Source organism: Eretmochelys imbricata, chromosome 6, assembly GCF_965152235.1.
Source record: "Eretmochelys imbricata isolate rEreImb1 chromosome 6, rEreImb1.hap1, whole genome shotgun sequence".
Lineage (NCBI taxonomy): Eukaryota > Metazoa > Chordata > Testudines > Cheloniidae > Eretmochelys > Eretmochelys imbricata.
This window is the reverse complement of record NC_135577.1, coordinates 53,579,623-53,605,031: the sequence shown is the minus strand read 5'-3', so window position 1 is coordinate 53,605,031 and position 25,409 is coordinate 53,579,623.

The following is a 25,409-nucleotide window of genomic DNA, read 5'->3' as shown; positions in this document are numbered from 1 at the left end:
TTCCACTTGAGCCTTCGAAATAGGTTTTTGTGCTAGTCCTCTGCTACAGAATTGATTTTTCAGTCCTAAACATGTTAGTTAATTCTTTGTAGTTATGAACATGCTGTTGAATTTAGAAATATTGAAATAAATCTCTGTGCAGCTTGTCTTTTAAAAAGTGTCTCATTGTATTAAATTGTCCTTTTGTATCTAGAAGTCGAACAAATCTGGAATGAACTTGTTGGGTTGACTTTGTAATATTGATGTTGATGGAAATGATTGGAAAATAATGGGTTAAAATTAATTCTGCTGAGAATGCTGGGAGTTGGCCCAGACTGAACTGAATAGCTGTTTCCAGGAGCAGTAATGAAAGAGGCTTCCTTAGAACTGACTGGATGCATTTGTTTTTCCCAACTCGTGCGTAGGATTCATACAAGGTATATGCGCTTGGCAACATTCAGGGCACACCCGGAGTGTTGTGCTGGACCTGTGCACACACAGCTCCTTTCAAGGGCATCAACCTTGGAATCTCGCCCAGATGACATGAACCGTGGGAAGCCTCCCAGGACTGGGCTCAAGGCCCGAGAGCAAGGAATGCGGTAGATAGAAACTGGTAAATAAGAATGTTAAACAAAGCCAGTGTATTCCTTTTATCTGTTGGAGAATGTAATGCGCGGGGGGAGAGAAAGAATAAAGGGGGAAGGTGGAAAGCTGACAGGGAGAGAAGCCTGTTAGCAGACCAGCCGCTTGCTTGCTAAAAGCTCTGTGCTGTCTTGTCATTGAACCGCCACACTCGTGGACAGTGGAAGATGTATAAGAGAATTGCCTCTCGCTTAGGATGAAATTCACCCTAGAGTAAGGGTTGGAATAAACTTTTGAACATCACTTACGGCCCACTTATGGCATTAATGACTCATAGAGCTTATGCACTGAAGTGAATTTCAGCTCCAAGGGAATCAAAACCTTGCTGTTTTGGCAGTATCTCTCTCTGCCTTTCAATTCGAGATGGATCCAAGGTGAAAAATATGAATGTGGATCTTTGAGCTCCACTCCACTCCTCTACTTCAAAGTTCAGGGTGTTTGGATCCAATAATTTTCAGGCCATATGTAAAATTATGATATGGATCTGGTTGTAAATTCTCCCTCCCAAACTTCTCCCAAATAAAAAATTAGAAGGATTTGGTTTCTCGATGCCATTTTTACAGACACAGAGAAAGACGCCCACGAGGGAACAAAATAAACAAAAATAAAAAACAAACTCACCAAAAAACCTAGGTGTTTTAGTAAAAGTGGGATCCACCTTTCAAACAGAATTGGCTGTCATTCCAAATAATTTCCTCCCATGCTATTTCTTTAGGAATCTCAGCAAATCCCTGGTGCTAACTAATGTAATTTTCAAAAAGGCCAGCCTGTTTGTTCAAATAACCAGGAATGCATTTTGCACTTGGCATTTTCATGACCGAGTATGTTGAAAGTTAGATACCTTGACCATTTACATTTCTGAAAGATAAGCAAGCTTGCACAATTTCTTATGTATTCACATGGATAAGGGAATACATAGCACTTCAGATTAAGTTCCAAATACTGTCATGGAGCTAATAGGTATGTTGTGCATGCATTATTAAACAATGCTGAGTATATTGGATACACAACAAATATGTTCTACTAAGTTTGATTCACCACTATGCAATTAATTGTTACTATAAGTAATTGATTCATTATTAAACAGGAATAAATAATTATATATCATTAAGTAATTGTCAACTACCTCCAGCTATTTTGGTGGCAATGGCCAATTGCTTGCAACATGCCATTTTAATTCACCATTATTGCACAAGAATCCTACTTGTGGCCTAATAAATAATCCTCTTTGAATATAACATGCTGAACAGATGCAGATGGTTTATTAATAACAATACTTTGCAATTTTATAACAACTTTCAATCAAAGATTTCAAAACTCAGAACATTAATTAGTTCTCACCAACTCCCCATGTGAGTTAGGTCATAATAAACCTTTAATAGAATGGGAAACTACGGGACAGGTAGGTGAAATGACTTTCCCCAGCTCAGTGGCAGATATGACAACAGAGTACAGGAGGGAAACCTGGTCTCCACTGGAATTGCCAATAAGTTATGCTCACTCTGTGACAAAAATGTTTGAGAAACAAAAGGCTATGGAGAGCCATTTCAGACCTATCACTTTAAAAAACATAAAGCCAAAGATCAAGCTTGTGAAGAGTATATTTCAGCATCAAAAGATATGGAACCCCTCATAATAGTGATGAAATTTTGCACTTAAATTATTCTTATTATTTAGTAACTGCTGGCAGTGTACTTGGTGCTATACAAGACAGTATGTAAAGATAGTTCCTGCCCCAAGAAGTGGTCAGAGTGTAAGAGACAAAACACGCTGCAAAACAGAGAAAGGAATAATTTTAATTACACAGACATGCCTGCCACCCCCCCAATAGACAGTCTTAGCTAATTCATGTCAAGTACCCCTCCATCCATCTATCTATCAAAGTACTTTACAAAGATGGATGAACAAGTTTTTTCAGAAGTACCTACATGACTGAAGAGCCTCTGTCCCATTGAAAACAACGGGACTTAGGCTTCCAAGTCATTTAGCTGCTTTTGATAAGTTGACCTGACATGTACTATTATCCTCATTTTATAGCTGAGGCAGAGAAGTTAAGGTCACAAGTTCTGGGTCTCTTGTTTTTGAAGTACTCAATTTGAGACACCTTGGGCTTGATTTTCAGAGGTGCTGGGCACCCAACTCCCATTGGTTTCATTTGGAGTCAGTGGCGCCCTGTATCTCTGGAAATAAAGACCTAGGTGCCTCAAAATTTTGAGGTACCTATAGTTTTGAAACTCTGGTCCTAAGTGATTTCCCTACCACAGATAGCACTTGGCAGATTCAGAAATAAAATGAAGGGCCTCTTGATTTTCAAATCCATTACTCTGACCACTACCTCTTCAGATTAGTCTAGCTACTGTTTTATTTTGAGGGAAAGAGATTTTTTCACATAAAGCACGTTATAAAGATGTTACATATTTTTTGCTCAAAAAATGGGCCAAAACAAAACAACCAAATACTTTGCCTGGGAGAGACTCTAATCTATAGTTTCTGCTCAGTCAAATTATTATGCAGTGTTCCTATTTCATCTTTGTTTATATATTAAATATATTTAAAAGAAGAAAAAGCAGCATGAATCAGTCACCGATCATTTTTGAAAATTCAGAAGCTGTTTGTTGGTGGAACAGATTTTTGCCATGATGCTTAAACATCTGTTCATGCCCCATATAATAATTTGGACTCTTGCAACTGGGAAATGGTCATGTCCCCAGACAGGTTGCCTTTTCCTATGAGGAAAAAGGATTCAGAACTCCAAAAACTTTCCATTGAGAAGAACATTAAGGATTCAAAAGAATTGTCAACAAGAGGAGCATGACTTATTGGATTGATACAGTATCTTTGTAAAGTGGTGTTGAAGGGATTTCACTATCATTTGATTTCTTTTTTTTTTTAATAAACTTTGTATTCATCACATGAATTCTTCTAAAGTCATTTGTTTTCTACGTAGGGGGATTAAAACAACTGTTCAGAGTGAACAATGAAGGAGGCCTATGGACAGATGGTATGTCCACATTGCGATGTAAGATCAGGCTTAGTAGAACTCAAGTTAGCAGACACTGTGTTTGTTAACCTAGGGCTTGAGCATCCACACTCATTTGTAACCCCAGGTTAGGCACTGTTGAACCCTGAGTCCCAAATTGGGGTTACAGCATCTACACTGAATTATGTAGGCCCAAGTCCAACTATTCATACCCTACACTTCCTAGTGCCCTCCCAAGATGTGGCCACTCTAGCCCTTTGTTTATGGTGTGGGAAAAATTGACTGTCCACTGGTCTTGACTGTCCAGAGGAAAAAGAAAGTTAGCTTTTGGGATTGTGGAATGCTTTTGGCAGATTCCCAGAGCACAAGTCCACTGAAGCTGCATCTATACTACAGAGCAATAGGGCTCAATCCCTGTGTCCTGGCTTGACCCTATGGGGGCACTGGTCCGAGCCCTGGATTAGCATGATTTATGTGTAGACAGAAAAGGGGCTAGGTTTGAAGCTGAGTTTGAACCCTGGGCTTACATTGCAGTGTACACATACCTTAAAAAACCAATCAAGCTATTTTAGGCTGTGCTGAAAAGTCTGTAAGGAAAATAGTGGGAGAAAACTGAGAAGATTCTTTGAAGATGGGAGGATGCACTCCTATCTAATGCAGGGCTGATGATGTAAAACTAGCCTAGGGCTGTTCTTTCTGTAAGCAATGGCCTCTACAACCCTGAAGCATCAAAAACTTTGTGGGAGAAAACCTACTGTCAGAAATATTAATAGCTGATCCACTCTACCACTTGTCACTTCCCTCTGTGCCACAATCCTATTCATCCAATACCCTTTTATCTGAATTGCAGCTATGTCCAGTCAATATGAGTCACCTTGCCAGCCACTGTCTGTTTTATCCAAATTTCTTTTTTCCAGCACTGGATGAAAAATGCATGCAAAAGCTAGGGTATTATGTTGCTGGCTTCTACTTTGTTCCCATGTTTTGAATGTTTGTTTATTTTGCATATCACTAATTGTGGGCTAATGTGCTTTGCGTAGTGATAATAATCCCCACTTTTAAAGAGGATGCAAATTTGTATAAACTTGCATTCTAGAGTAGACTCAACTCAGACTTCTTTTGGGGGTTTGTAATGTTCAGATAACTTTTTATTTAATATTTTAGAAAACTTGAACTTCTCAATTCTGAACAGGATTTAGAACCAGAAATACCTAAGGGCTTGTCTATACTTAAAATGCCAGAATTGCACAGCTGCAGCAGCAGAGCTATGCCACTGTAGTGCTTCAGTGTAGACCAGGGGTGGGCAAACTATGGCCCAGGGGCCACATCTGGCCCTACAGATATTTTAATCCGGCCCTCAAGCTCCTGCCAGGGAGCAGGGTCCGGGGCTTGCCCCGCTCCGGAGCTCCAGCTGGGCAGCGGGGTCAGGGGCTTGCTACACTCCGTGCAGCTCCCGAAGCAGCAGCAGGTCTCCCCTCCAACTCCTATGTGTAGGGGCAGCCAGGGGGCTCTGCATGCTGCCCCCAACCCAAGCACTGTCCCTGCACCTCTCACTGTCCAGGAATCACGGCCACAGGGAGCTGTGCAGGTGGCACCTGTGGACAGAGAAGCTTGCAGAGTCACCTGGATGCCTCCGCATAGGAGCCAGAGAGGGAGACATGCCACTGCTTTTGGGAGCTGCTTGAGGCAAGAGCCGTGCAGAGCCAGCACCCCTGACCCCTTCCCACGCCCCAACCTCCTGTCCCAGCCCTGATCCGCCTCCCACCCTCCAAACCCCTTGGTCCCAGCCTGGAGCACCCTTCTGCACCCCCAACCCCTCATCTCCAGCCCCACCCCAGAGCCCACACCTCCAGCTGGAGTCCTCACTTCCCCCAACCACCCTACCCCCTTGTCCCAGCCCGGAGCCCCTTCCTGCACCCTGAACTCCATTTCTGACCCCACCCCAGAGCCCACATCCCAACCCCCAATTCTGTGAGCATTCATGGCCAGCCATACAATTTCCATACCCAGATGTGGCCCTCGGGCCAAAAAGTTTGCCCACCCCGATGTAGATACTACCTACACTGACTAGAGGGATTCTCCCATCAGCATAGATAATCCACCTCTCCAAGAGGTGGTGACTTGGTAAACAGAAGAATTCTTCCATCAACCTAGTGCAGTCTGTACTGGGACTTGGGCTGGCTTAACTATACCATTCAGGGGTGTGGAGTTTTCACGCCCCTGACCACCATAATTAAACCAACCTAGTTTTCTAATATAATTTTCTAGTTTTCTAACTTGCCACAGGAAAAACTGTTGTTGAATATTTACAGACAAGACTGGAAGCAGTAACACCCAATCAAAATTTGTTATCTTTTCCAGCCCAATTTTGCACACAGAGCACTTTTGGACAATTTGCATAGTTATGGTTGAACTGCAGCAGTTAAAGATGAAAAAGATTCCATTAGATCACTGAGTCAATTCTTGTGCCAGTGCATGGGAATCGGTCTCCCCTCTTGAAAGATGATCAAATCCATCCCATTGCGAGTACAAATTATAGTCATCCAAGACTGGTCCTACATTCTTGACCTTACCTGAAAAGTAAAGTCTGCCATTAAGCACCCATGTTTTCTAATGTTTCCCCAAACCAAATCCAAACTCGAAATCTTTTGAGGTTGGCCCCAAAAGCAGTGCGTGTGACTGGTTTACTCACACAATAACTACTTGGCATTTTCTGAAGTGGAAAGTTTTGGTGCCCATGAAAGATTTTAGACAAAAGAGTGAGGGAAATGTACCATATTTATATCTTTGTTATTTCGTTCTCTCCTTTCCATTGTTCTCAAAGGTTACTTTCACACTGTTTCCTGAGGGAGGTCCCTGCCTTGAGGAGTGGAGACCGTTGTGTTGTATCTCTTTTTTTTCTAAGCTGTGTTTTACATCTTGTTGTGTCATCAACCAGTATATCAAGAGTATTACTGCAGTTGACTTTCCTTATTTTCTCTTGACAGTGTCCTCAGGGTTGATAAATGGTCCTGCTTTCATGTAGAGGGGAATGTATTTATTTGGGGGCTATATATAAGTTTGTGAAATCATCGCATTCTGCAGCAGTGACTGGAATAGCAAGCAAAGGCTTACGGAGAAGGTTTGGGGTATTCTTTTTCTTGCCATTAACCCCTTGATGTCAGGGGTTGGATTTTTTTTTAAACATCAAAATGATGCAAGTGAACATTTGCCAAGGAAGCACTGGGAATCATTGGTGTCAAAAGAATTAATTAATTCATACTTTTGTGTTTGGATTGGAATTTTTTAATGCATCTAAAGTGAAGCAGATGCCTCTGAAAACGAATACCTAAGGGAACTATTGCTTATGGCTGGTGTGAGGGGAGGAAATTGAAAACATAGAAAATAAATCAAATCCTTCTGTCTTGCTCTTACACTGTCCTTTTTCTCATAAAACGTGATTTAACTGATTCTGGTATCTCAGTAACATTTAGTCAGAGAATTATGAGGTGTGCCTCCGAAAGTGTAAAGGATTGGAAGACCCGCATTACTTTTTTAAGCAAATTTCATTTAACATTGGCTAATTCCATTCCATGCAGAAAAATGATAATAGCATTGGCATATGTGTATCTAGGGTGAAATTGGAGAAAATGGCCAAGAGTGGAAAACCATGATGGAACTGTGAGGGAATAGATTCCACCCACATTGCTCATATGGACAGGATTCAGGTCCACTACCCATTCATCCTCCTGTATGTTGGGGTTGTGCCCATTCTGTCTGTTTAATCATGAATCCAATGGTGGTCATGCCCCTTCCTTCCCCATCCCATTCCAAATTCTCCATTACATCCTGAGCTACATATTAGGGTCCTTTCACAGCTGCTACATCCATTTATCTCCAACGACCAGAGTTTCAATGGGCCTCTAAAAATGTACCCACAAAATGTAGATTGTAAGCACTTTGGAGCAGTAAGTATCCTTTATTATATGTGTACAGAGTGTCCAGAACTAACCTAGCCTCCCCTTTAAAAGAAATAACAAGTGCTAATAATTACTGCAAGCACATTTGTTTTATGGATACAAAACCTGAATTGGCATATCCAAAACAGATAGATTCACAAATCTGTTGGCTGAGATTTTAGCGAAACATTGAAATATTGACCCCATGGGGAGGTGATACAGAGCCCAGCTCTGTCAAGTGGAGTCCACTGAGAGCCTGATGAAAAGCAATCCACTTTCCCTGTAGTGAACCTATCCAATGGAATCAAGAAATTATGGGCCACCCTGGGTTCTGTAGCCCTGTTCACCTGACACCAATAATCATGTTTTAGATTATTATTGTAAGCTATCCATTGGTGCTGATTGCTGAGTCAGTGCCAAATGCATGTTTACGAAGTGTTTGTCTCTGAATGTAACTGAATTAAGAAATTTGTTTTTATTTGTGGTGTCATTTTATTATATACAGTAATTGGGTTTCATACAGTAAGCACCCCGGGGGTCATTTATACTTAAAAGGAGAGATGTGGAGCTCAATCTCTCTTATGGAGTGTATTAATGAAATTAAACAGCAGTAAATAACTTGATGTAATTTGCCACTGCACATAAATTTCCATATCAGGGTTGCTGGAAAACAGATCCAACTATCATATACAGTCACAAAATAATCAAGTACCACCTATTTAGAATGGCCTAATAGATAGTATAAGTAATTAAGTCAGAGCTTTGAATTACTTTTGATATATTTCGGAAATGGTGCTATTTAATGCATAATGTAGCAGTTCACTCCTTATAAAGTTCAGTTCCGCTCTTGCTGCTGTAGTCAGTGTCACTTTAGAGCCCACACTAGTGGTTCAGATAATTCATATCAAATAACCTATTATGGCGTATTCCTTCAGCAACCATCTATATCATGTGATAAGCTGATCCTCAGTTTTGCTACCATAACACTGTCAGTGGCAGTAAATTTGCTGGGATGAATTCCCTGCGGTCGCAGATGTGTTCGGCCAAACAAATGACCCTGCTTGCAGCCAGAAGATGCTGTCCTCTGTACAATATAATGATCAGTCGAATCTCATCCTCTCTGATTGCAGATGTGAATGTTTTAAATACATATAAAATTGAGACAACGTGGCTGTATAATCCAGACATTTCAACACTCGGCTTTGTAACTTAGTTCTGTGCTTCCATTCTTCCCCTCCGTAGCTCCTTTTGCTTTCTGCACCACAGTCATAATAGCACCATGCTACCTGCTGCTGCGTGCTTTATTTAATTTTATTTATTTATTTGGCTGGTGGTTTGCTGCCGTTGAATAATTCACAGCGCTGTAGTTTGGCAAAAGTGTTGGCTCTGCTAGCGTTTTTAGCAAGTGCCTATGCCTTCTTTTAGCTCCACATGGACTCGCTCCTGGCTCCAGAAGTTTAAATATTACATGGGACACATCCCAAATGGTAAATGTGTGTTACTGTAGAACAACATGCTTAGTTGTTAGCAGTAAACAGCCAGCCCTGTCTGCTTCTGTAGGTTCCTTAACAATCTTTTTTATTTCCTTCTCTGTCTGCTCTGGATGTACCCCATCTGGCTGGTTTTCAAAATATTAATGGCATTTTGCATAGGGTATAAGAGACTCCTAAATTGGCTGGGATTGTGTGTCTCTTTAATGACCTTGTTAGCTCTTGTTTTATAAAAGAAATGAAGACATCATTCATGGACACAATGATAAATTGATGGCGGAAATTTAAACCATTACAATGTAAATTTCTCTGCCACCAGTCCCCAAAGGGAATATCAGGTTTCAGAGTAGCAGCCGTGTTAGTCTGTATTCACAAAAAGAAAAGGAGGACTTGTGGCACCTTAGAGACTAACCAATTTATCTGAGCATAAGCTTTCGTGAGCTACAGCTCACTTCATCGGATGCATTCTCTGATGAAGTGAGCTGTAGCTCACGAAAACTTATGCTCAGATAAATTGGTTAGTCTCTAAGGTGCCACAAGTCCTCCTTTTCTTTTTTGCAAAGGGAATGTGTGTGCTAAACCCAGTTTGGACTTGTTCCTCATTCATTGTGTAGTGTGATTATTCATGGACAATACTGCTGAACCCTGCTGCTTTCACTTTGTGTCAAGCGTATGCAAGCATTTTGGGAAACCTCCCTGACTATTTTGAACCATAAAGGCACTTACCATAAGGACAGCAATCAGGGTTTGAATAGGAACTTTGTGCCTAAATGTCTGCTATGCAGGAAAGTATAGCGCTGCACACAGACCTGCTTGCTGGCTTTGATGAAGAAATAAATCCCAGATCCTTTGACCCTCAGTCAATGATCAGAGTGATCATTGCCAGGAACATGCAGTAAAAACCTCATTTCACCCTTTTGGTTGAATTTAACCCTTTTGTTTCTAAAATGCAGTGGGTCAAATTCATAGCTGATTTGTATAAGGTGTACTTGTGGCACCTTAGAGACTAACAAATTTATTTGAGCATAAACTTTTGTGGGCTAAAACCCACTTCATCAGATGCATGCAATGGAAAATACAGTAGGAAGATAGATAGATAGATAGATACAGAGAACATGGAACAACAGGTGTTCTCATACACACTGTAACGAGAGTGATCAGTTAAGATGAGCTATTACCAGCAGGAGAGAAAAAAAAAACCTTTTGTAGTAATAATCAAGATGGGCCATTTCCAGCAATTGACAAGAAAGTGTGAGGAACACTAGGGGGTCGGGGAAATAAACATGGGGAAATAGTTTACGTAAAGACTGTCTGGTTTGGCCAATGTACATGCCATCATATGCTAGCAATGCCCTTCTGCTATTCTACGTAAAAGAATAAATGGACACAAATCAGAGGTCAAGAATTCTAACGTTCAAAAATGAGTCGGAGAATACTTCAATCTCCCTGGTCACTCGATTACAGACCTAAAAGTCACAATATTACAACAACAAAACTTCAAAAACAGACTCCAACGAGAGACTGCTGAATTGGAATTAATTTGCAAACTGGACACCATTAAATTAGGCTTGAATAAAGACTGGGAGTGGATGTGTCATTACACAAAGTAAAACTATTTCCCCATGAAGAAAAGGAGTACTTGTGGCACCTTAGACACTAACCAATTTATCTGAGCATAAGCTTTCGTGAGCTACAGCTCACTTCATCAGATGTCCTCACACATTCTTGTCAACTGCTGGAAATGGCCCACCTTGATTATCACTACAAAAGTTTTTTCTTCTTCTCTCCTGCTGGTAATAGCTCACCTTAACTGATCACTCTCGTTATAGTGTGTATGATAACACCCATTGTTTCATGTTCTCTGTGTGTGTGTGTATATATATATATATATCTTCCTACTGTATTTTCCACTGCATGCATCCGATTAAGTGGGTTTTAGCCCACAAAAGCTTATGCTCAAATAAATTTGTTTGATTCTCCATGCTCCTAATTGTGTCTAATGGTGGGTCAGCATTTATATTTCCTCTCCTTAGCACCAGAAATAACTCTTCTATGAATAAGACAGCAAGAAGAGAAAAAGAGAGTGAAGTTACTATATATATATATTTCTGAATCTCAAAAATGTCTGCAGTTTGGATGTGCTTGGAGTTGGGAAGAAAAATTCAGTTCACTTTTTATATTTGAAATTATTATTATAGTAACTTTCCTGCAAAATTCTGTGGAATTGATGGGTTGGTAAGAAGCAAAATCTCTTTATTATATTTACATTTAAACCTCTCCTAAGTGACCACTCAAGAGATCACTTCTTAATAGAGGAGGGTCTTCTAATAAAGGTAGAACATAATTGTAGTCAGTGCATTTGGGGATACTTTGGGACAGTCTTAATAAAACTATTTCTTAAAACTCAGAAGTATATAAAGTTTTGTCCCTTGAAGATGCAAGCCAATCACCTTTCCTTGAGCTCCACCCTCTGAGCAGGAAATAGGGGCATGCTTTCAGAAGGTACTACCAAGAGGCTCACACATTTTTCACAAGTTAATAGCCTAATTGATCTTTCTGTCCTTTCCACATTGTCAAATAAGGCTGACATAATGAAGACGTCACTATGAGAAATCTGCACTGGTTTACTGCTGACTGGAAAGCTAAACTTCATCTCCCTGATCGTGATTCCAAACAGTAAATGTTCATTGTTAGCAGCCAGTCTGGCCAATAAAACATATAGAACACAAGAGTTTGTAAAGGCTTATCACTTCAACAGGATTAGAAAGGAATTGAATGGCATTTAGAGCCCTTCATGATATGTAAATTCATTAAGAGATCTCCTGTACCATAACAAATAATAAAAGAAACATAGCCAGAATCCAAATAACAAAACATCTCAGGTGTCCCAAGAAAAAGTTTTTTATTCACCTCCAGTAAATTACATTATGATTGGGTAGGACGACACATTCAAGCAAAGAACAAGCTTCAGCTGAATTTGAAATTAGCCACACTCCGCACACTCCGTCTTGCAGCAATTAACAATGACTGACTGTGTTTCAATGCTGGTGAAAAAAATTATCAACCTCCAGCAAACTACAGGCAACATCTGCAACGCTGCATGCACTAACCCCTATAAAGGGATACCTGAGACAGGAACAGCAGTGATGGTAGACAAATGTTACAATAACAACAGGACAAATGATAGGACCAAGAGGCACAGGCTGTAAATTAAAACTTTAAAAGGGCATATGGTAACAAATGAACATAGGGCAGAGTAGCTAGCTATTCTTGCTGGGGAATCAACACTAACAACTGTCAGATGGCATTTATTCTTCTTGATTGTATCGATAGGACAGATGTATCCACTGCCCGTTACATCTTGAGCTGTGAGAGCATTATTTTAGAATGTTGGGTAAATTGCAGCAAAACCTTTGAAAAAGTGCTGGTGTGGCAAACTCAGTGGAGGGGGGTCAAAGACTGAACTGGGATACTGAGCTCCCAACAGGTAATGTCTGTATATCAGGGTTGAGGTACACTGGGGGCTGCTTCTCCTGCTGTGCCTGTTCTGTAGATAAATGGAGGACTTCACCCTCCCTGGTTATGGAGCCAGCATTTTTCAAAAGTAGCAACTTCATTAATATGTTTTAATTCTTCTTCTGGACAAAGGCCTCTGGACAAAACACTCTGTCTGGCCTTCATCACCATAGTATCTGAGTGCCTCACAATTATTAACGGTTGTTATCGTCACAGCAGCCCTGCAAGGTAGGGAGCTATTATCCTCACTTTACTAAGGGACAGGATAGCTGTGATTTGCCTTAGGTCACAAAGGCAGTCTGTGGCAAAGCAGGCAGTGCACCCAGCTCTCTGGAGTCTAAATTCTATGCCCTATCTACCAGACCATCTTTCCATACGTGTCTGGGTATGTGGGGGGGGGGGGAGCAGAATAGCAGAATGTGCTTTGGTGAATGGTGATTTATATTTTTTCCACAATGGTCATGTATTTCAATTTTTTAAATATGCTAAGGGTTGGGGTTTTCAGGGTGGGGGGAGGGTGACTGTTGAGAGGCTACCTCCCACATCACACACACCATGATTGTTATGATGGATGGCGTCTTTGAACTGATAAACCCCAGACTCCAACCATAGGGGACAGCTTCATTTTTGAGTTGTCAGACACTATTAGAAGTGTTAGTATTAGTGTCAGACACTATTAGAAATGTTTCCCTCTTTGTGATTCAGCTGGGGAAGGAGGACCTGCCCTCACATAAGACTCAGGAATCTGCTACACGTGTTCATCGTCTACACAACAAAACCCCCTGAGGTGGGAACATTCCTGAACAAGGATTGGTGGCATATATGCTATCACGTTATCAATCAGCGTGTCTGTTCTTCAGGATCTCTGCTTCTGCAGAGTCAGGCCAGACCACCAGCTGTGGCAGGCTCCACACTGCAGAGGCTCTATAGCTGAGAGTTTCCACAATAGTTACTGGATTCATTAATAATCATGTATGTGTTTGTCACCTCTTTGGCCTTAGAAAGAAGAAAAAAAAAAAAAAAGGACAGTGTATTTTTCCTTTTCCCACTCCTAAAAGAATGTTCTTCTTTCCCAGGTATCCTAGAGGTGTGAATCATTTTTTTTAAGTTGACCCAGAATTCACAATCATTATTTACACCCAGAGCTCTTCAAGACAGAAATTAAAATGAAGTAAAAGTCAAAATGAACGCACTGATTTATGACAAAGCAATTTCACACATTAAGCTTGTAAAACATTAGCATCTTTTGTGAAACTAAAATCAACGGAGCTCTTAGAAGGGAGGTTGCTGAATTCTAGTTTGAGAAGCATTGCTGTATGAGCAGAATATAAAGTCAACAAAAGCCATGTTCCTGTATCTCCTGCATGGCACTTTTTGCTTAATAGAGGGGTATGAGGAAAGAGATCTCTTCAGGAGGGCATGCCATGTTCTGGGTCTTGTATACTTCCCTGCACACTGTCAGTGCTTAACAAATAATAACAGTAATAAATAATGGTTTCTAATTTAAAAAATTAAAAGGTATTTGTTAAATCCAGATTTAAAATGTGGTTCTGCTCTGAAAAGTGACTAAAATGATAACATAGGGTTTTCATTTTATTGTCTCCCAATGATTTTAGATCACATATGCTTTGTTTACAACTAATGCCCCATTCCTCCCTAAGCACCAGCCATGCAAATTCAACATGCTGTCTGGGAATCAAGCTTGGTTCTGTGCTTCTTCCATATCAGCACCAGTAACAAACGTTCTGCAGGTCAAATTATACTCTCAGTAACACCTTTGCTACTCTGTTGCCTTCAGCACCATTGCACAGGTATCACTGACAGGAAAATCTTGAAACATACAGAAGTATCTCTTGAGGTGTGCTCAAGGTCCTCAATTTCCATTGAAGACAAAAGGAATTGAGAGCACTTAGCACTCTGTAGGTTTGGCACTGTCTAGATTTCTCCCCTCCTGCATGGAAGGGAGTGCTGTCCCCTTTATGCAGTGGAGTAGGCAGCCCCATATTGGATAGGACGAGAACCTGGAAGATCCAAATTGTCTTCCCCACTGGCTCCACAGAGGTTACCTGTGAAAGATAAGACACCCTAGGATAAGTCTTTCCCATGAAGCCCTCTTCAGGGTGGGTACCCTTTGACATCCTAAAAGTGGCTGTGGCTGCACAGATAAGCTGTGGAGGTACAAAGGGAGCATACCAGGGAACTAGCTGAGAGTTTGTGGGTACATCCCACAGACTCTTCTGTGCAGTCATCATCTTTTCCCCATAGAATGATCCAGAAAGAAGGTCTCAGTGGAGATCTTCACAGAACTTACATCCCTCTAAATTGATGAGTTTTGCAGTGGAAGGGAGGAATCAGCCCAGACCAGGCCAGCCTTAATAAGCCGCTTTTTTGATAAAGAACAAGAGCTCACTCTCCCTCAGATGTGCTGGCTCTTCAGGGCAAACAGAAGTAAACCCCAGTAAAACTTATTTTAGGAACTGAACTCAGCTTATTTAACTCTGTATGCATATGGAACAGAACCGCTTCATAACACCACTGGGCTAATAGCATTTACATTTAATGTCATTATGTCAGCTATAAAAGTTGTGAATTATTGTTGGAAATATTGCATTCACAGGACATTTCCTTGAATGTAAATAAAAATTAAATATATATTGCTAAAACAAATTTGCACACAGGTTGAGCTAAGCTACAAAATAAAAAAAAACTGATACTGCATATTTCCTCATAATTGCCTATTATTTCTCAAAGAAGACATTAGCTTACAAAAGTCCATTATTTTGCAGAGTACAGAACATACACATTAGCTGATGTTCTCAATCTTGGGGACTCTGTGACCTCTTTTACTCCAAGGAGTCTTGCAATTTTTTTTTTTTATTTTGAAACTTGGTGAATGAAAAATTGCTGACTGAAACTTAATGAATCCTAATGTCCAGATAGGCGCAATATCAATTACCTAACTGAGCTATTTTTTTCCATTGTCACGTGAAAACATAGCAAGATAGGAACAAGGATTTCCATTTTCCACATTACCTGTGTGTTCACATTGGCATTTTCCTGATTGCTGACCAAACTGATGCTTAGGAGGATATATACACATCTATACTTATGATCTCAAAAAAGAAAATCATAGAGGATGGATAAAGCTCATTGAAATTAAACTTTACTTTAAAGGAGGTTTTGCTTAGAGCTATTCAAAATATGCTGGTTTGAATTACAAATATTTTGGTTTTGAGCTTCATGGGTTCTCATCCCCTGAGTTTTGCTTTGGGATTTGGATTCAAATAAACCTGAGGATTCAAACCGAAATGCATCCACTGTGTTCCAAGTCATTTAACACTAAAAACAGGTGAAATCTAGAATTTCACATGCTTTTGATACAAAACCATGAGATTTTTGTAGAATTGTTCAAAAGGAGGCCTTACTCAAAGGATTCTCACACCTTAACAAACCTCTCAACAAATCTGATACGTATTTGAGGCAAGGTTCATCGGTTTTGATTCATTAATATTGATGGTTAAATTGAATTAATTATACATTAAACATTGATAAAGATTATTGAGGAGGAAACTTCAGGATCTTGATAAGACAGCCAACAGAAAGAGCTATTTAGATAGAAAATAAATCTATACCAAAAAGAGGTCTTGCAGGAGGTACATGAACTCATCTAGATGTTTGCCTAGTTTTACAACAGGCTACATAAACAGCACTAGCGAAGTCAGTACAAACTAAAATTTCATAGACAATGATTTGTTTATATTGCTGTGTATACTATACACTGAAATGTAAGCATAATATTTATATTCTAATTGATTTATTGTATAATTATATGGTAAAAATGAGAAAGTAATCATTTTTTCAGTAATAGTGTCATACCCCTAGTTGAGAACCACTGCCTTAGGTGCTAGGTCTGGCTTTCTGCATGTCACTTGGGTTGGCACCTGTCATAAATATAAAGGGAAGGGTAAACCCCTTTGAAATCCCTCCTGGCCAGGGGAAAGCTCCTCTCACCTGTAAAGGGTTAAGAAGCTAAAGGTAACCTCGCTGGCACCTGACCAAAATGACCAATGAGGAGACAAGATACTTTCAAAAGCTGGGAGGAGGGAGAGAAACAAAGGGTCTGTGTGTCTGTCTATAGTCTGTCTTTGCCGGGGATAGACCAGGAATGGAGTCTTAGAACTTTTAGTAAGTAATCTAGCTAGATATATGTTAGATTATGATTTCTTTAAATGGCTGAGAAAAGAATTGTGCTGAATAGAATAACTATTTCTGTCTGTGTATCTTTTTTGTAACTTAAGGTTTTGCCTAGAGGGGTTCTCTATGTTTTTGAATCTAATTACCCTGTAAGATATCTACCATCCTGATTTTACAGGGGGGATTTCTTTATTTCTATTTACTTCTATTTTTATTAAAAGTCTTCTTGTAAGAAAACTGAATGCTTTTTCATTGTTCTCAGATCCAAGGGTTTGGGTCTGTGGTCACCTATGCAAATTGGTGAGGCTTTTAATCCAACATTTCCCAGGAAAGGGGGGGTGCAAGTGTTGGGAGGATTGTTCATTGTTCTTAAGATCCAAGGGTCTGGGTCTGTAGTGACCTAGGCAAATTGGTGAGGCTTTTTACCAAACCTTGTCCAGGAAGTGGGGTGCAAGGTTTTGGGAAGTATTTTGGGGGGAAGGACGCGTCCAAACAGCTCTTCCCCAGTAACCAGTATTAGTTTGGTGGTGGTAGCGGCCAGTCCAAGGACAACGGGTGGAATATTTTGTATCTTGGGGAAGTTTTGACCTAAGCTGGTAAAGATAAGCTTAGGAGGTTTTTCATGCAGGTCCCCACATCTGTACCCTAGAGTTCAGAGTGGGGGAGGAACCTTGACAGCACCACACAGTCCAACCACCCTTACACTAGATCTCTAGGCTGCAGTTCCCTAGTTCCCAACTGTGCTAACCTGACAGGCCCAGTTGAGTTTGGCATAGGTTGACCAAATGTCCTGATTTTATAGGGACTGTCCTGATATTTGGGGCTTTTTCTTATATAGGTTCCTATTATCTCTCGCCCCCATCCAGATTTTTCACACTTGCTAGCTGGTCACCCTAGTTTGGCACCTGTAGCCCTTTCAGTCCTGGGACCACAGAATTGATTAAAGTTACTCAAAAGCAGCCTCTTTAATACAAAGTGTTGTTTGTTCCTTACCGCAAAGGTACACAACATGTAGAGCAAAGGGTAAAATCAATAAAAGGCCTATGTGCATGAGTCTTATTTACATCTTACTCTTTCCTTGCTATCTTTTGTAAATTCCCCTAAACCCAGTGAATCCCAGTCTCTGGCTGGATAAACGGACTGTCCTGCTCACAGCAGGTTCTCCATGTCTCTCTATAACTCTTTGCCAGCCTGTCCATTTTCACTGATAACCTTGGCAGTCTTCCTTGCCGTTTACTCAAACGCCATCCTTCACTAGGTCCCAGGATCCTCTACTGGTTTAGTGTTTTCTTTGATCTCTCTCTTTTCAGCCTTGGCAAAACGGTTGTGTCAGTCCGCTTGGGCTGAGGCATTCCCTCTCCCTGGCTATACACTTGGCTAGTCTGGCTGAGGGTCTGTTGCGCTGCTCCTTCTCTAGGCCATTGCTTTACCTTTCCTGCTTGGTTTCCTTTAACTACACCTATGGATCTAACTCCATGGCAAGTAACCTGTCACAAACACACACAAAGAGGCATACACTCTAGTCAGAAAAAAAATAATACTGATACTTCCCAGCTTGTTATGCCTCTCTATTCACAAGCCTCAGATGTTTTAAATCTCTAAAAAGGAGTACCTGCAATAAAAGATTTACCTTAAGTTTTGAGTGGAGGTTCTGGATGGTTGATACTTTATTGGAACTGTTTTGTTTATTCCTAATTGAAAAGGCAGCTCTATAATAAGAGATTTGCTTGTTACATGTTATGAAGCATTCATGTCCCACAGACTTAGAACTGTTGTTTTATTTAATAGGAACATCTCTAAAATAAACATGCTGCCAGTGCTTTTTAATTTTCAAATTTCACATAACTCATCTCACAGCCAACGTCCCCTCTCATCTGAAATTGTTTATCACTAAGTAAACATCATATTTTTGCCTCTGCAAGGTAGTTTTACTGAGGGTGAAGATTTGTTGCCTCTAAATGAAAGTGATACACTGTTCATACAAAAACTGAAGAAGCCTGTCTTAGAACTTCATTTTAAATAAATAGAACTTACATCTCCTTAGTGTGATGAATAAGCTTTTTGCTTTATTGCCTTTTGACAAAGTTGTAGCTACAAACAGACATTTGCTGAGACAGCAGAAAAAATGCAGTTTTGTAGTTCCAAGGTGCATTGTATGGCACTTGTTACAACGCACACAAAATCTAATATTCCTTTCTCAAATTAAATGTATACCATCATTTTAACACAAATGTTTAAATAAGCACTGTCACACTTGAGCAAACTTTAAAAATTATAGTCATTTGCTAAAACCCTGTTGAATTGCACATATTTCTGCTTTGCCTATTCCCCATTGATCCTCATTACCAGTGTATTTGTGTGTAAACAGAAGCTTTCACTTAATATTCCTCCTGCTGCTGCCTGATTCAGTTGATGATGTTGCAGATCCAGTGTTTGAGATCTTACAATTCATCACAAACAAAGGAGAAACTATAACCTCACAAATACAGTGATGTGTTATCCTGAAAAGGGTAGGTGCACAGGCATAGTGACCAGGAAGGGACCTTTTGTTTGGTGGGGAGTGACCATATGACAATAAATATAGAAAATCTTCCTGTTGGTTAGTTGGGTTTTGATGGAATATTATGGACTCAGTTGTTCCTGGCTTCTTCACAAGTTTGTAGAGGAGGGAGGAGGAGACACAAAGGCCCTGATACTCAAAGGTTTTTAGGTGTCTCTAACCCCCATTGATTTCAATGGGAATTTGGTGCTTAAATACCTTGGAGGATCTGGGCCAAAGAACTTTCCCACCACCAGAAACCTTTGACCTTGGGGAAGTTTGCCACTGACTTTCAGAGAGGCCATTTCATCCACAGTATTTATACTCCCATGAGCACCAGGACTGCTCCAAACCACCAGCACTAGCCTCTCCAAAGGGACTGGAGAGGGCAGGAAAGCATTGTTGACTTCCACACAGCAAAAGAGGCAAATGCTCACTCAATGAATTGCTCTTCTCCTGTTCTTTTATGGTGGGGTTGAAGCAACCAGGCATTAGACAAGGATAGAGAAAAATCTGGAATCTATTTTGCATGAGGTCCGTGATCCCTCCACCCTCTGAGTTCCAAACCACAGAACAGGTGCAGAGCCCTCCTCCTCTTTACACCATTATTTCACTCATGTTCAAGGTCAGCTTGCCAGTGCAGACTAACCTGATGTGTGGGTAACCTGATGTGTGGGTTAGTGAGCCCGTTATTCCTTCTTAACTGGACCTGAGGATTTGGTCCCATATAATTTTATTGTTGATTGCTGGTTATTAAAACTGAAAAAAAAAATCTATTGTACTTTTAATCCTGTATTACCATTGTTGCCAACTCTGTCCATTTTACTGAGTCTCCTGATGTTGTTTTTCCTTGGCCCCAGCTCCTAGAGTCAGGTTATTACATGAGAATCTCAGCTGTCTTGTTTTTGTTTTGTTTTTTTTTAACTGAGTTTTTTTAACTGAGTTTTTTTAACTGAGTTTCTAAGTTGTAAAAACTCAAGATTTTCAAGCCATTCTTTTAGATTCAGGATTTTTGAATGTTTAGGTTTGACAGCACTGTATTCCATTTCCTTTGAATATTTTAGTCCCTCTGGCAAATGAAGATAGACTTGTCAGTTTTAATTTTGTTTCTAGATAGTTTTACTTCCCGACTGTCATGCCATTATCAAAATGCTGTTGTCTCTAAGTGCATAATATTAAAGGGGAATGTTAAATTAAACTTTAAATTGTGTTTAAATATGTAAACATTTATATTAGGATTATATTTAAAGCAGGTTTTATAACCCCCAGCCTTTTTTTTTCAAACCTGCATTTTGGACGTGCATTATGGCAAGATGATAGTACAGTATCTCTTTCCTTATGGAAACTCCCATACAATTTAATAGAAAATGATAATTATAGGCTTCTTGGATGATCCATAGAATATAATAAAGAATTATATCTCTGCTGTAAAATTATATAAAGTAGTTTAGGAAAAAAACTACAGAAAGGATACTCTCCTCTATAAAATTCTATAGGTTTTTGAGTAATTCCTGCAGAAACCTATAAAAAATAGAGTTGATCCCTATTAAATACTGTATGGCCAATTCCTAAATCTTTAAAGAAAAAAGTGATGTGTAACTGCTTGTGAAAGAAAGGGGCACGTATGCCTGTCCTGAACAGAGCCACTTCAGCAATTTGAACAATTCAGACAATTTTTCTTAGCTAACCTGCCACTAATTTTAGCAAAGGAGTGACCTCAGTACTGCATATAGAGCAGAGGACATTGTAACAGACAGGAAATGTACAGATGATAATTCTTGTGTTTGTACATCTTCTTGAAAATTGAAGCCTGGTCTACACTACAGAATTAGGTTGATGCAAGGCAGCTTACATCAACCTATCTATGTAAGTGTCTACACTACAATTTCGCTCCCACTGACATAACTGCCCTGCTACGCTGACTTAATAACTCCACCTCCACAAGAGGCGAAGAGTCAAGGTTGATGATTCATTCAAGGTTCAAGATCATTTCTACAGTGATGTCCCTGCCAACAGACAGATAGGGAAATTTTAAACTACACCATTAAAATATAGTTAATGTGTATTTTATTACTTTAGAAATATAGTGTTAGAAGGTTTTGGAAGTTTTTTTTATTTTGATTAACACTAAGCAAACTTCAGAACTGGTGAAATTCACTCCCCAGAGCACCCTCTTAGGAGACTTAAGTGGGACTCTGGTGCTATATGCACAGAAGATAATTTAACTTAGTAAATTCATATATTAAACATAATGCTTGGCATTGTAAATTAACATTTTTGTTTCAATATTATTTTCATCCTGTGATTTATAATACAAATTTTAAAAGGTCATTAATGGAAAATTATGTTTCTCATACAAAATGGACTGTAAGAAATGTCTGGCCACCTTGTCAAACCAGTTATATTGTTTGCCTTTCTGTTTATAAAGTATTGGATTGGGGCTAAGGACACCTGGATTCTAATCTCGACCGTCTCACAGGCTTTGAGCAAGTAATTTCACCTCTCTGTTCCTCTTTTCCTCCACCTGTAAAGAAAGGATAATAATACTTACCTGCTTTGTAAAGCGTTTTGAGATCTAAAGATAAAGGATGCCGTATAAGAGCTATGTATTTATTATTTATTTACTCCAGATGGGAAAAATACCTTAGCAAGTCACATAGGCCAACTGCTTGCAATATCACATCCCTACTGTATTGAATAAGTGCTTTATCCAGCCTGCTTCTAAATATTTGAAGGGACAGGGCTTCCAACTGACCTTGGAAGACTATTCCATGTTCTTTAACTCTTCTATTTAAAGAAAATCTTTGATGGCAAGTGTAATTTCTCTTTTATGCAACTTCACACAATTTCAATTTTCCATTTCAATAGTTTATTGTCGTGGCAACGTGTACAAGTGCTGCTGAAGTTGAAACCTCAAGTAGCTGTGTGTAAATCCTGGTTTTCTAGTGGCAAAGGGGATCCATTTTGTCTTACTGCTCATTTCTATCTGCTACACATTACGAGGCTGCTCCTGCACTCTCTCTCTCCTCCCCCTTCCCCCTCCCCCATTCCTTATCACAAAGTTATACAGGGTTTTTCTTTCTCACTTTTAGCAGTCCTGTATAATTCCTCAGAACTTGATGAAGCATCCATCTCATATTACTTTGTACTTTGCATAATGAAGTGGAAATTGTCAAGTGGAAATTTTCTCCTCTGTCACAATGATTGCAAACTTGGGTTTCTATTGTAACTGGTACAAAATGATATCTTTCGTCATACCACCATCTCCTTCAATGTTGATCCCATCTAGATGAGTGGTTCTCAGACTCCATGGGTTGCCCATTTAGTAATGCTGAGAATCTAGGTGTCTTCCTTCTGCCTGTTCTAGTTGACGATTTATGGGGGTTGTTTAACCAACTAAATGTATTTAAAATCATGTTCCTTTGGTGTGAACTCAGCATGGTTCAAATGTCTGATGATATTAAAATTGCAGGGGTGTCAAACACACGGAGGGACAGAACCAAATGGCAAAAGGACATGCAGAGATGAGAGCAGTGGGGGCTGCAGGCAACGAAGGGAGTTTTACCACTAATAAATGTGAAGCCATGAACCCAGTGAAAAGAAGATAAACTTCCCTGTGTTGGGGTGTCTGCCCCACGCTAGCCCATAAAGGGTTAATAGAACCCTAGGAGGCTGTGCAACAGGCAGACAATTGGGGAGGACCCTAGGGAGACTGTGCAGGAGACAGCCAATTGGAGAGGGCTATGAGGAGTAGCCAATCAGGGCTGGACAGGCCCATATAAGAAGAGGTACAGGGCAGAGCAGGGCAGTCACTCCCTGGAGCTTGAGGAGTGAGGAGGACTGGCTGCCTTTCAGGCAGAGAGTAGCTAGCACATTGGACAGAACAGTGCTGGGCAGGATCAGGGGAGTGAGAGTGAGCTCCTGGCTAACAGCTGACATTCTGTGGCCCTGAGACAGGGGCAGAGAAGGTGCTGGAGCTGCAGGGAAGTGGCCCAGGGAAGTAGACTGCAGCGTTTGAGGGGACGCAGCACATAGCCTGGGCTGGGACCTGGAGTAGTGGACAGGCCCTGGTCCCCCAAGCCTACCCCGCTACTTGCCACTGAGGAAGTGGCTGGATAGTGGACTATGGTTCCCCCAGAAGGGGAGAGAACAGAATATGACACAGCTGGAAGTTCTGAAGAGGATGCTGTATCCTTTGGGACAACACACATCTTGGAGCATAAGTGATGGTGGCGAGATGTCACCAGACGAGGACACACAGGTGGACTGAGATAATACCCAGGACAACCAGGAGGAGGTGCCACAGCAGTGAGTGGCACTCCATCACAATCCCCTATGTAAAATGTGAAGGGGATGCAATCTAGCAGCTGGGCACATCTCATTAAGGTCAATAGAATCATAGAAGATTAGGGTTAGAAGACACCTCAGGAGGTCATCTAGTCCAACCGGCTGCTCAAAGCAGGACCAATCCCAACTAAATCATCCCAGCCAGGGCTTTGTCGAGCCAGGCCTTAAAAACCTCTAAGGATGGATATTTCACCACCTCCCTAAGAAACCCATTCCAGTATTTCACCACCCTCCTAGTGAAATAGTTTTTCCTAATATCCAACCTAGATCTTCCCCACTGCAACTTGAGACCATCTCTCCTTGTTCTGTCATCTGCCACCACTGAGAAGAGCCTAGCTCCATCTGCTTTGGAACCCCCCTTCAGGTAGTTGAAGGCTGCTATTAAATCCCCCCTCACTCTTCTCTTCTGCAGACTAAACAAGCCCATTTTCCTCAGCCTCTCTTCATAAGTCATGTGCCCCAGACCCCTGACCATTTTGTTACCCTCTGCTGTACTCTTTCCAATTTGTCCACATCCTTTCTGTAGTGGGGGGTGTGATGTTGCATTCCATAATGTTGTATGGAAATATGCTTATGAGTGTGAATATAATGTAACTGGAATATGCTTCATGCTAAAGGTCTCTTGTAAGGTAACATTACAAAGCTTATGATCTACTGAGTGTGTTCATCCTATTTGTTTGCATGAATTCTTTCTCTGTCTGAAGTTAGGAAAATAAGATATAAATTTGTATTACTGATGTAAACCCATTAACTGGAAGCCATTAAGGGTGCTTCAGAATCAATGACCTATAAATGGCTCCATTTACTTGCAAACCTTCCTGAGTACGTGTGGGCCAGCCCTGGAAGAATGGAGGCTGGTGTCTCAGAGGACATGTGACCGTGTCACCTGATACTGGAATCCATCTTAAACCTGTTTTTTTTCCATTTAGAAGGAGGGGTGGGGACCCAGAGAGACAAAAGATTCCCACCTTGTGCCAAAACTACAGAAGGGGGACTGTACCAGGGGAAAGGATTGGGCTCAGACTAGGAAGGAGTCTAGTCTGTGAAAGAAGCTTATTGGAACATCTCTGAGGGTAAGATTTTACCTCTAATCAGTTTTGTAATGTATTAGGTTTAGACTTGCATGTTTTTGCTTTATTTTGCTTGGTGACTTACTTTGTTCTGTCTGTTATCATTTGAAACCACTTAAATCCTACTTTTTATACTTAATAAAATCACTTTTGTTTATTAGTAAACCCAGAGTAAGTGACTAATACCTGGGGGAGGAAACAGCTGTGCATATCTCTCTATCAGTGTTATAGAGGGTGGACGATTTGAGTTTCCCCAGTATAAGCTTTCTACAGAGTAAAACGGATTTCTTTGGGGTTTGAATGCCATTGGGAGTTGGGTGTCTGGGTCCTGGAGATAGGAAACCTGAGGAGCAGTTTTTAGTTAAAGTATGAGGCTTTGGGGGCATATATCAGACCTTGGTCTGTGTTGCAGCAGGCTAGCATATCTGGCTCAACAAGATAGGGTTCTGGAGTCCCAAGCTGGCAGGGAAAACAGGCTCAGATGCACTTTTAGTACATCAGGTGACAGTCACAAGGGGGTCTCTGTGACCAAATCCGTCACAAGGGGCCCAAAACCGGATGAAGTACTGTTGATGTGGCCTCACCAGTGCCGAATAGACAGGAATAATCACTCCCCTAGATCTGCTGGCAATGCTCCTACTAATACAGCCCAATATGCCGTTGGCCTTCTTGGCAACAAGGGCACACTGCTGACTCATATCCAGATTCTCATCC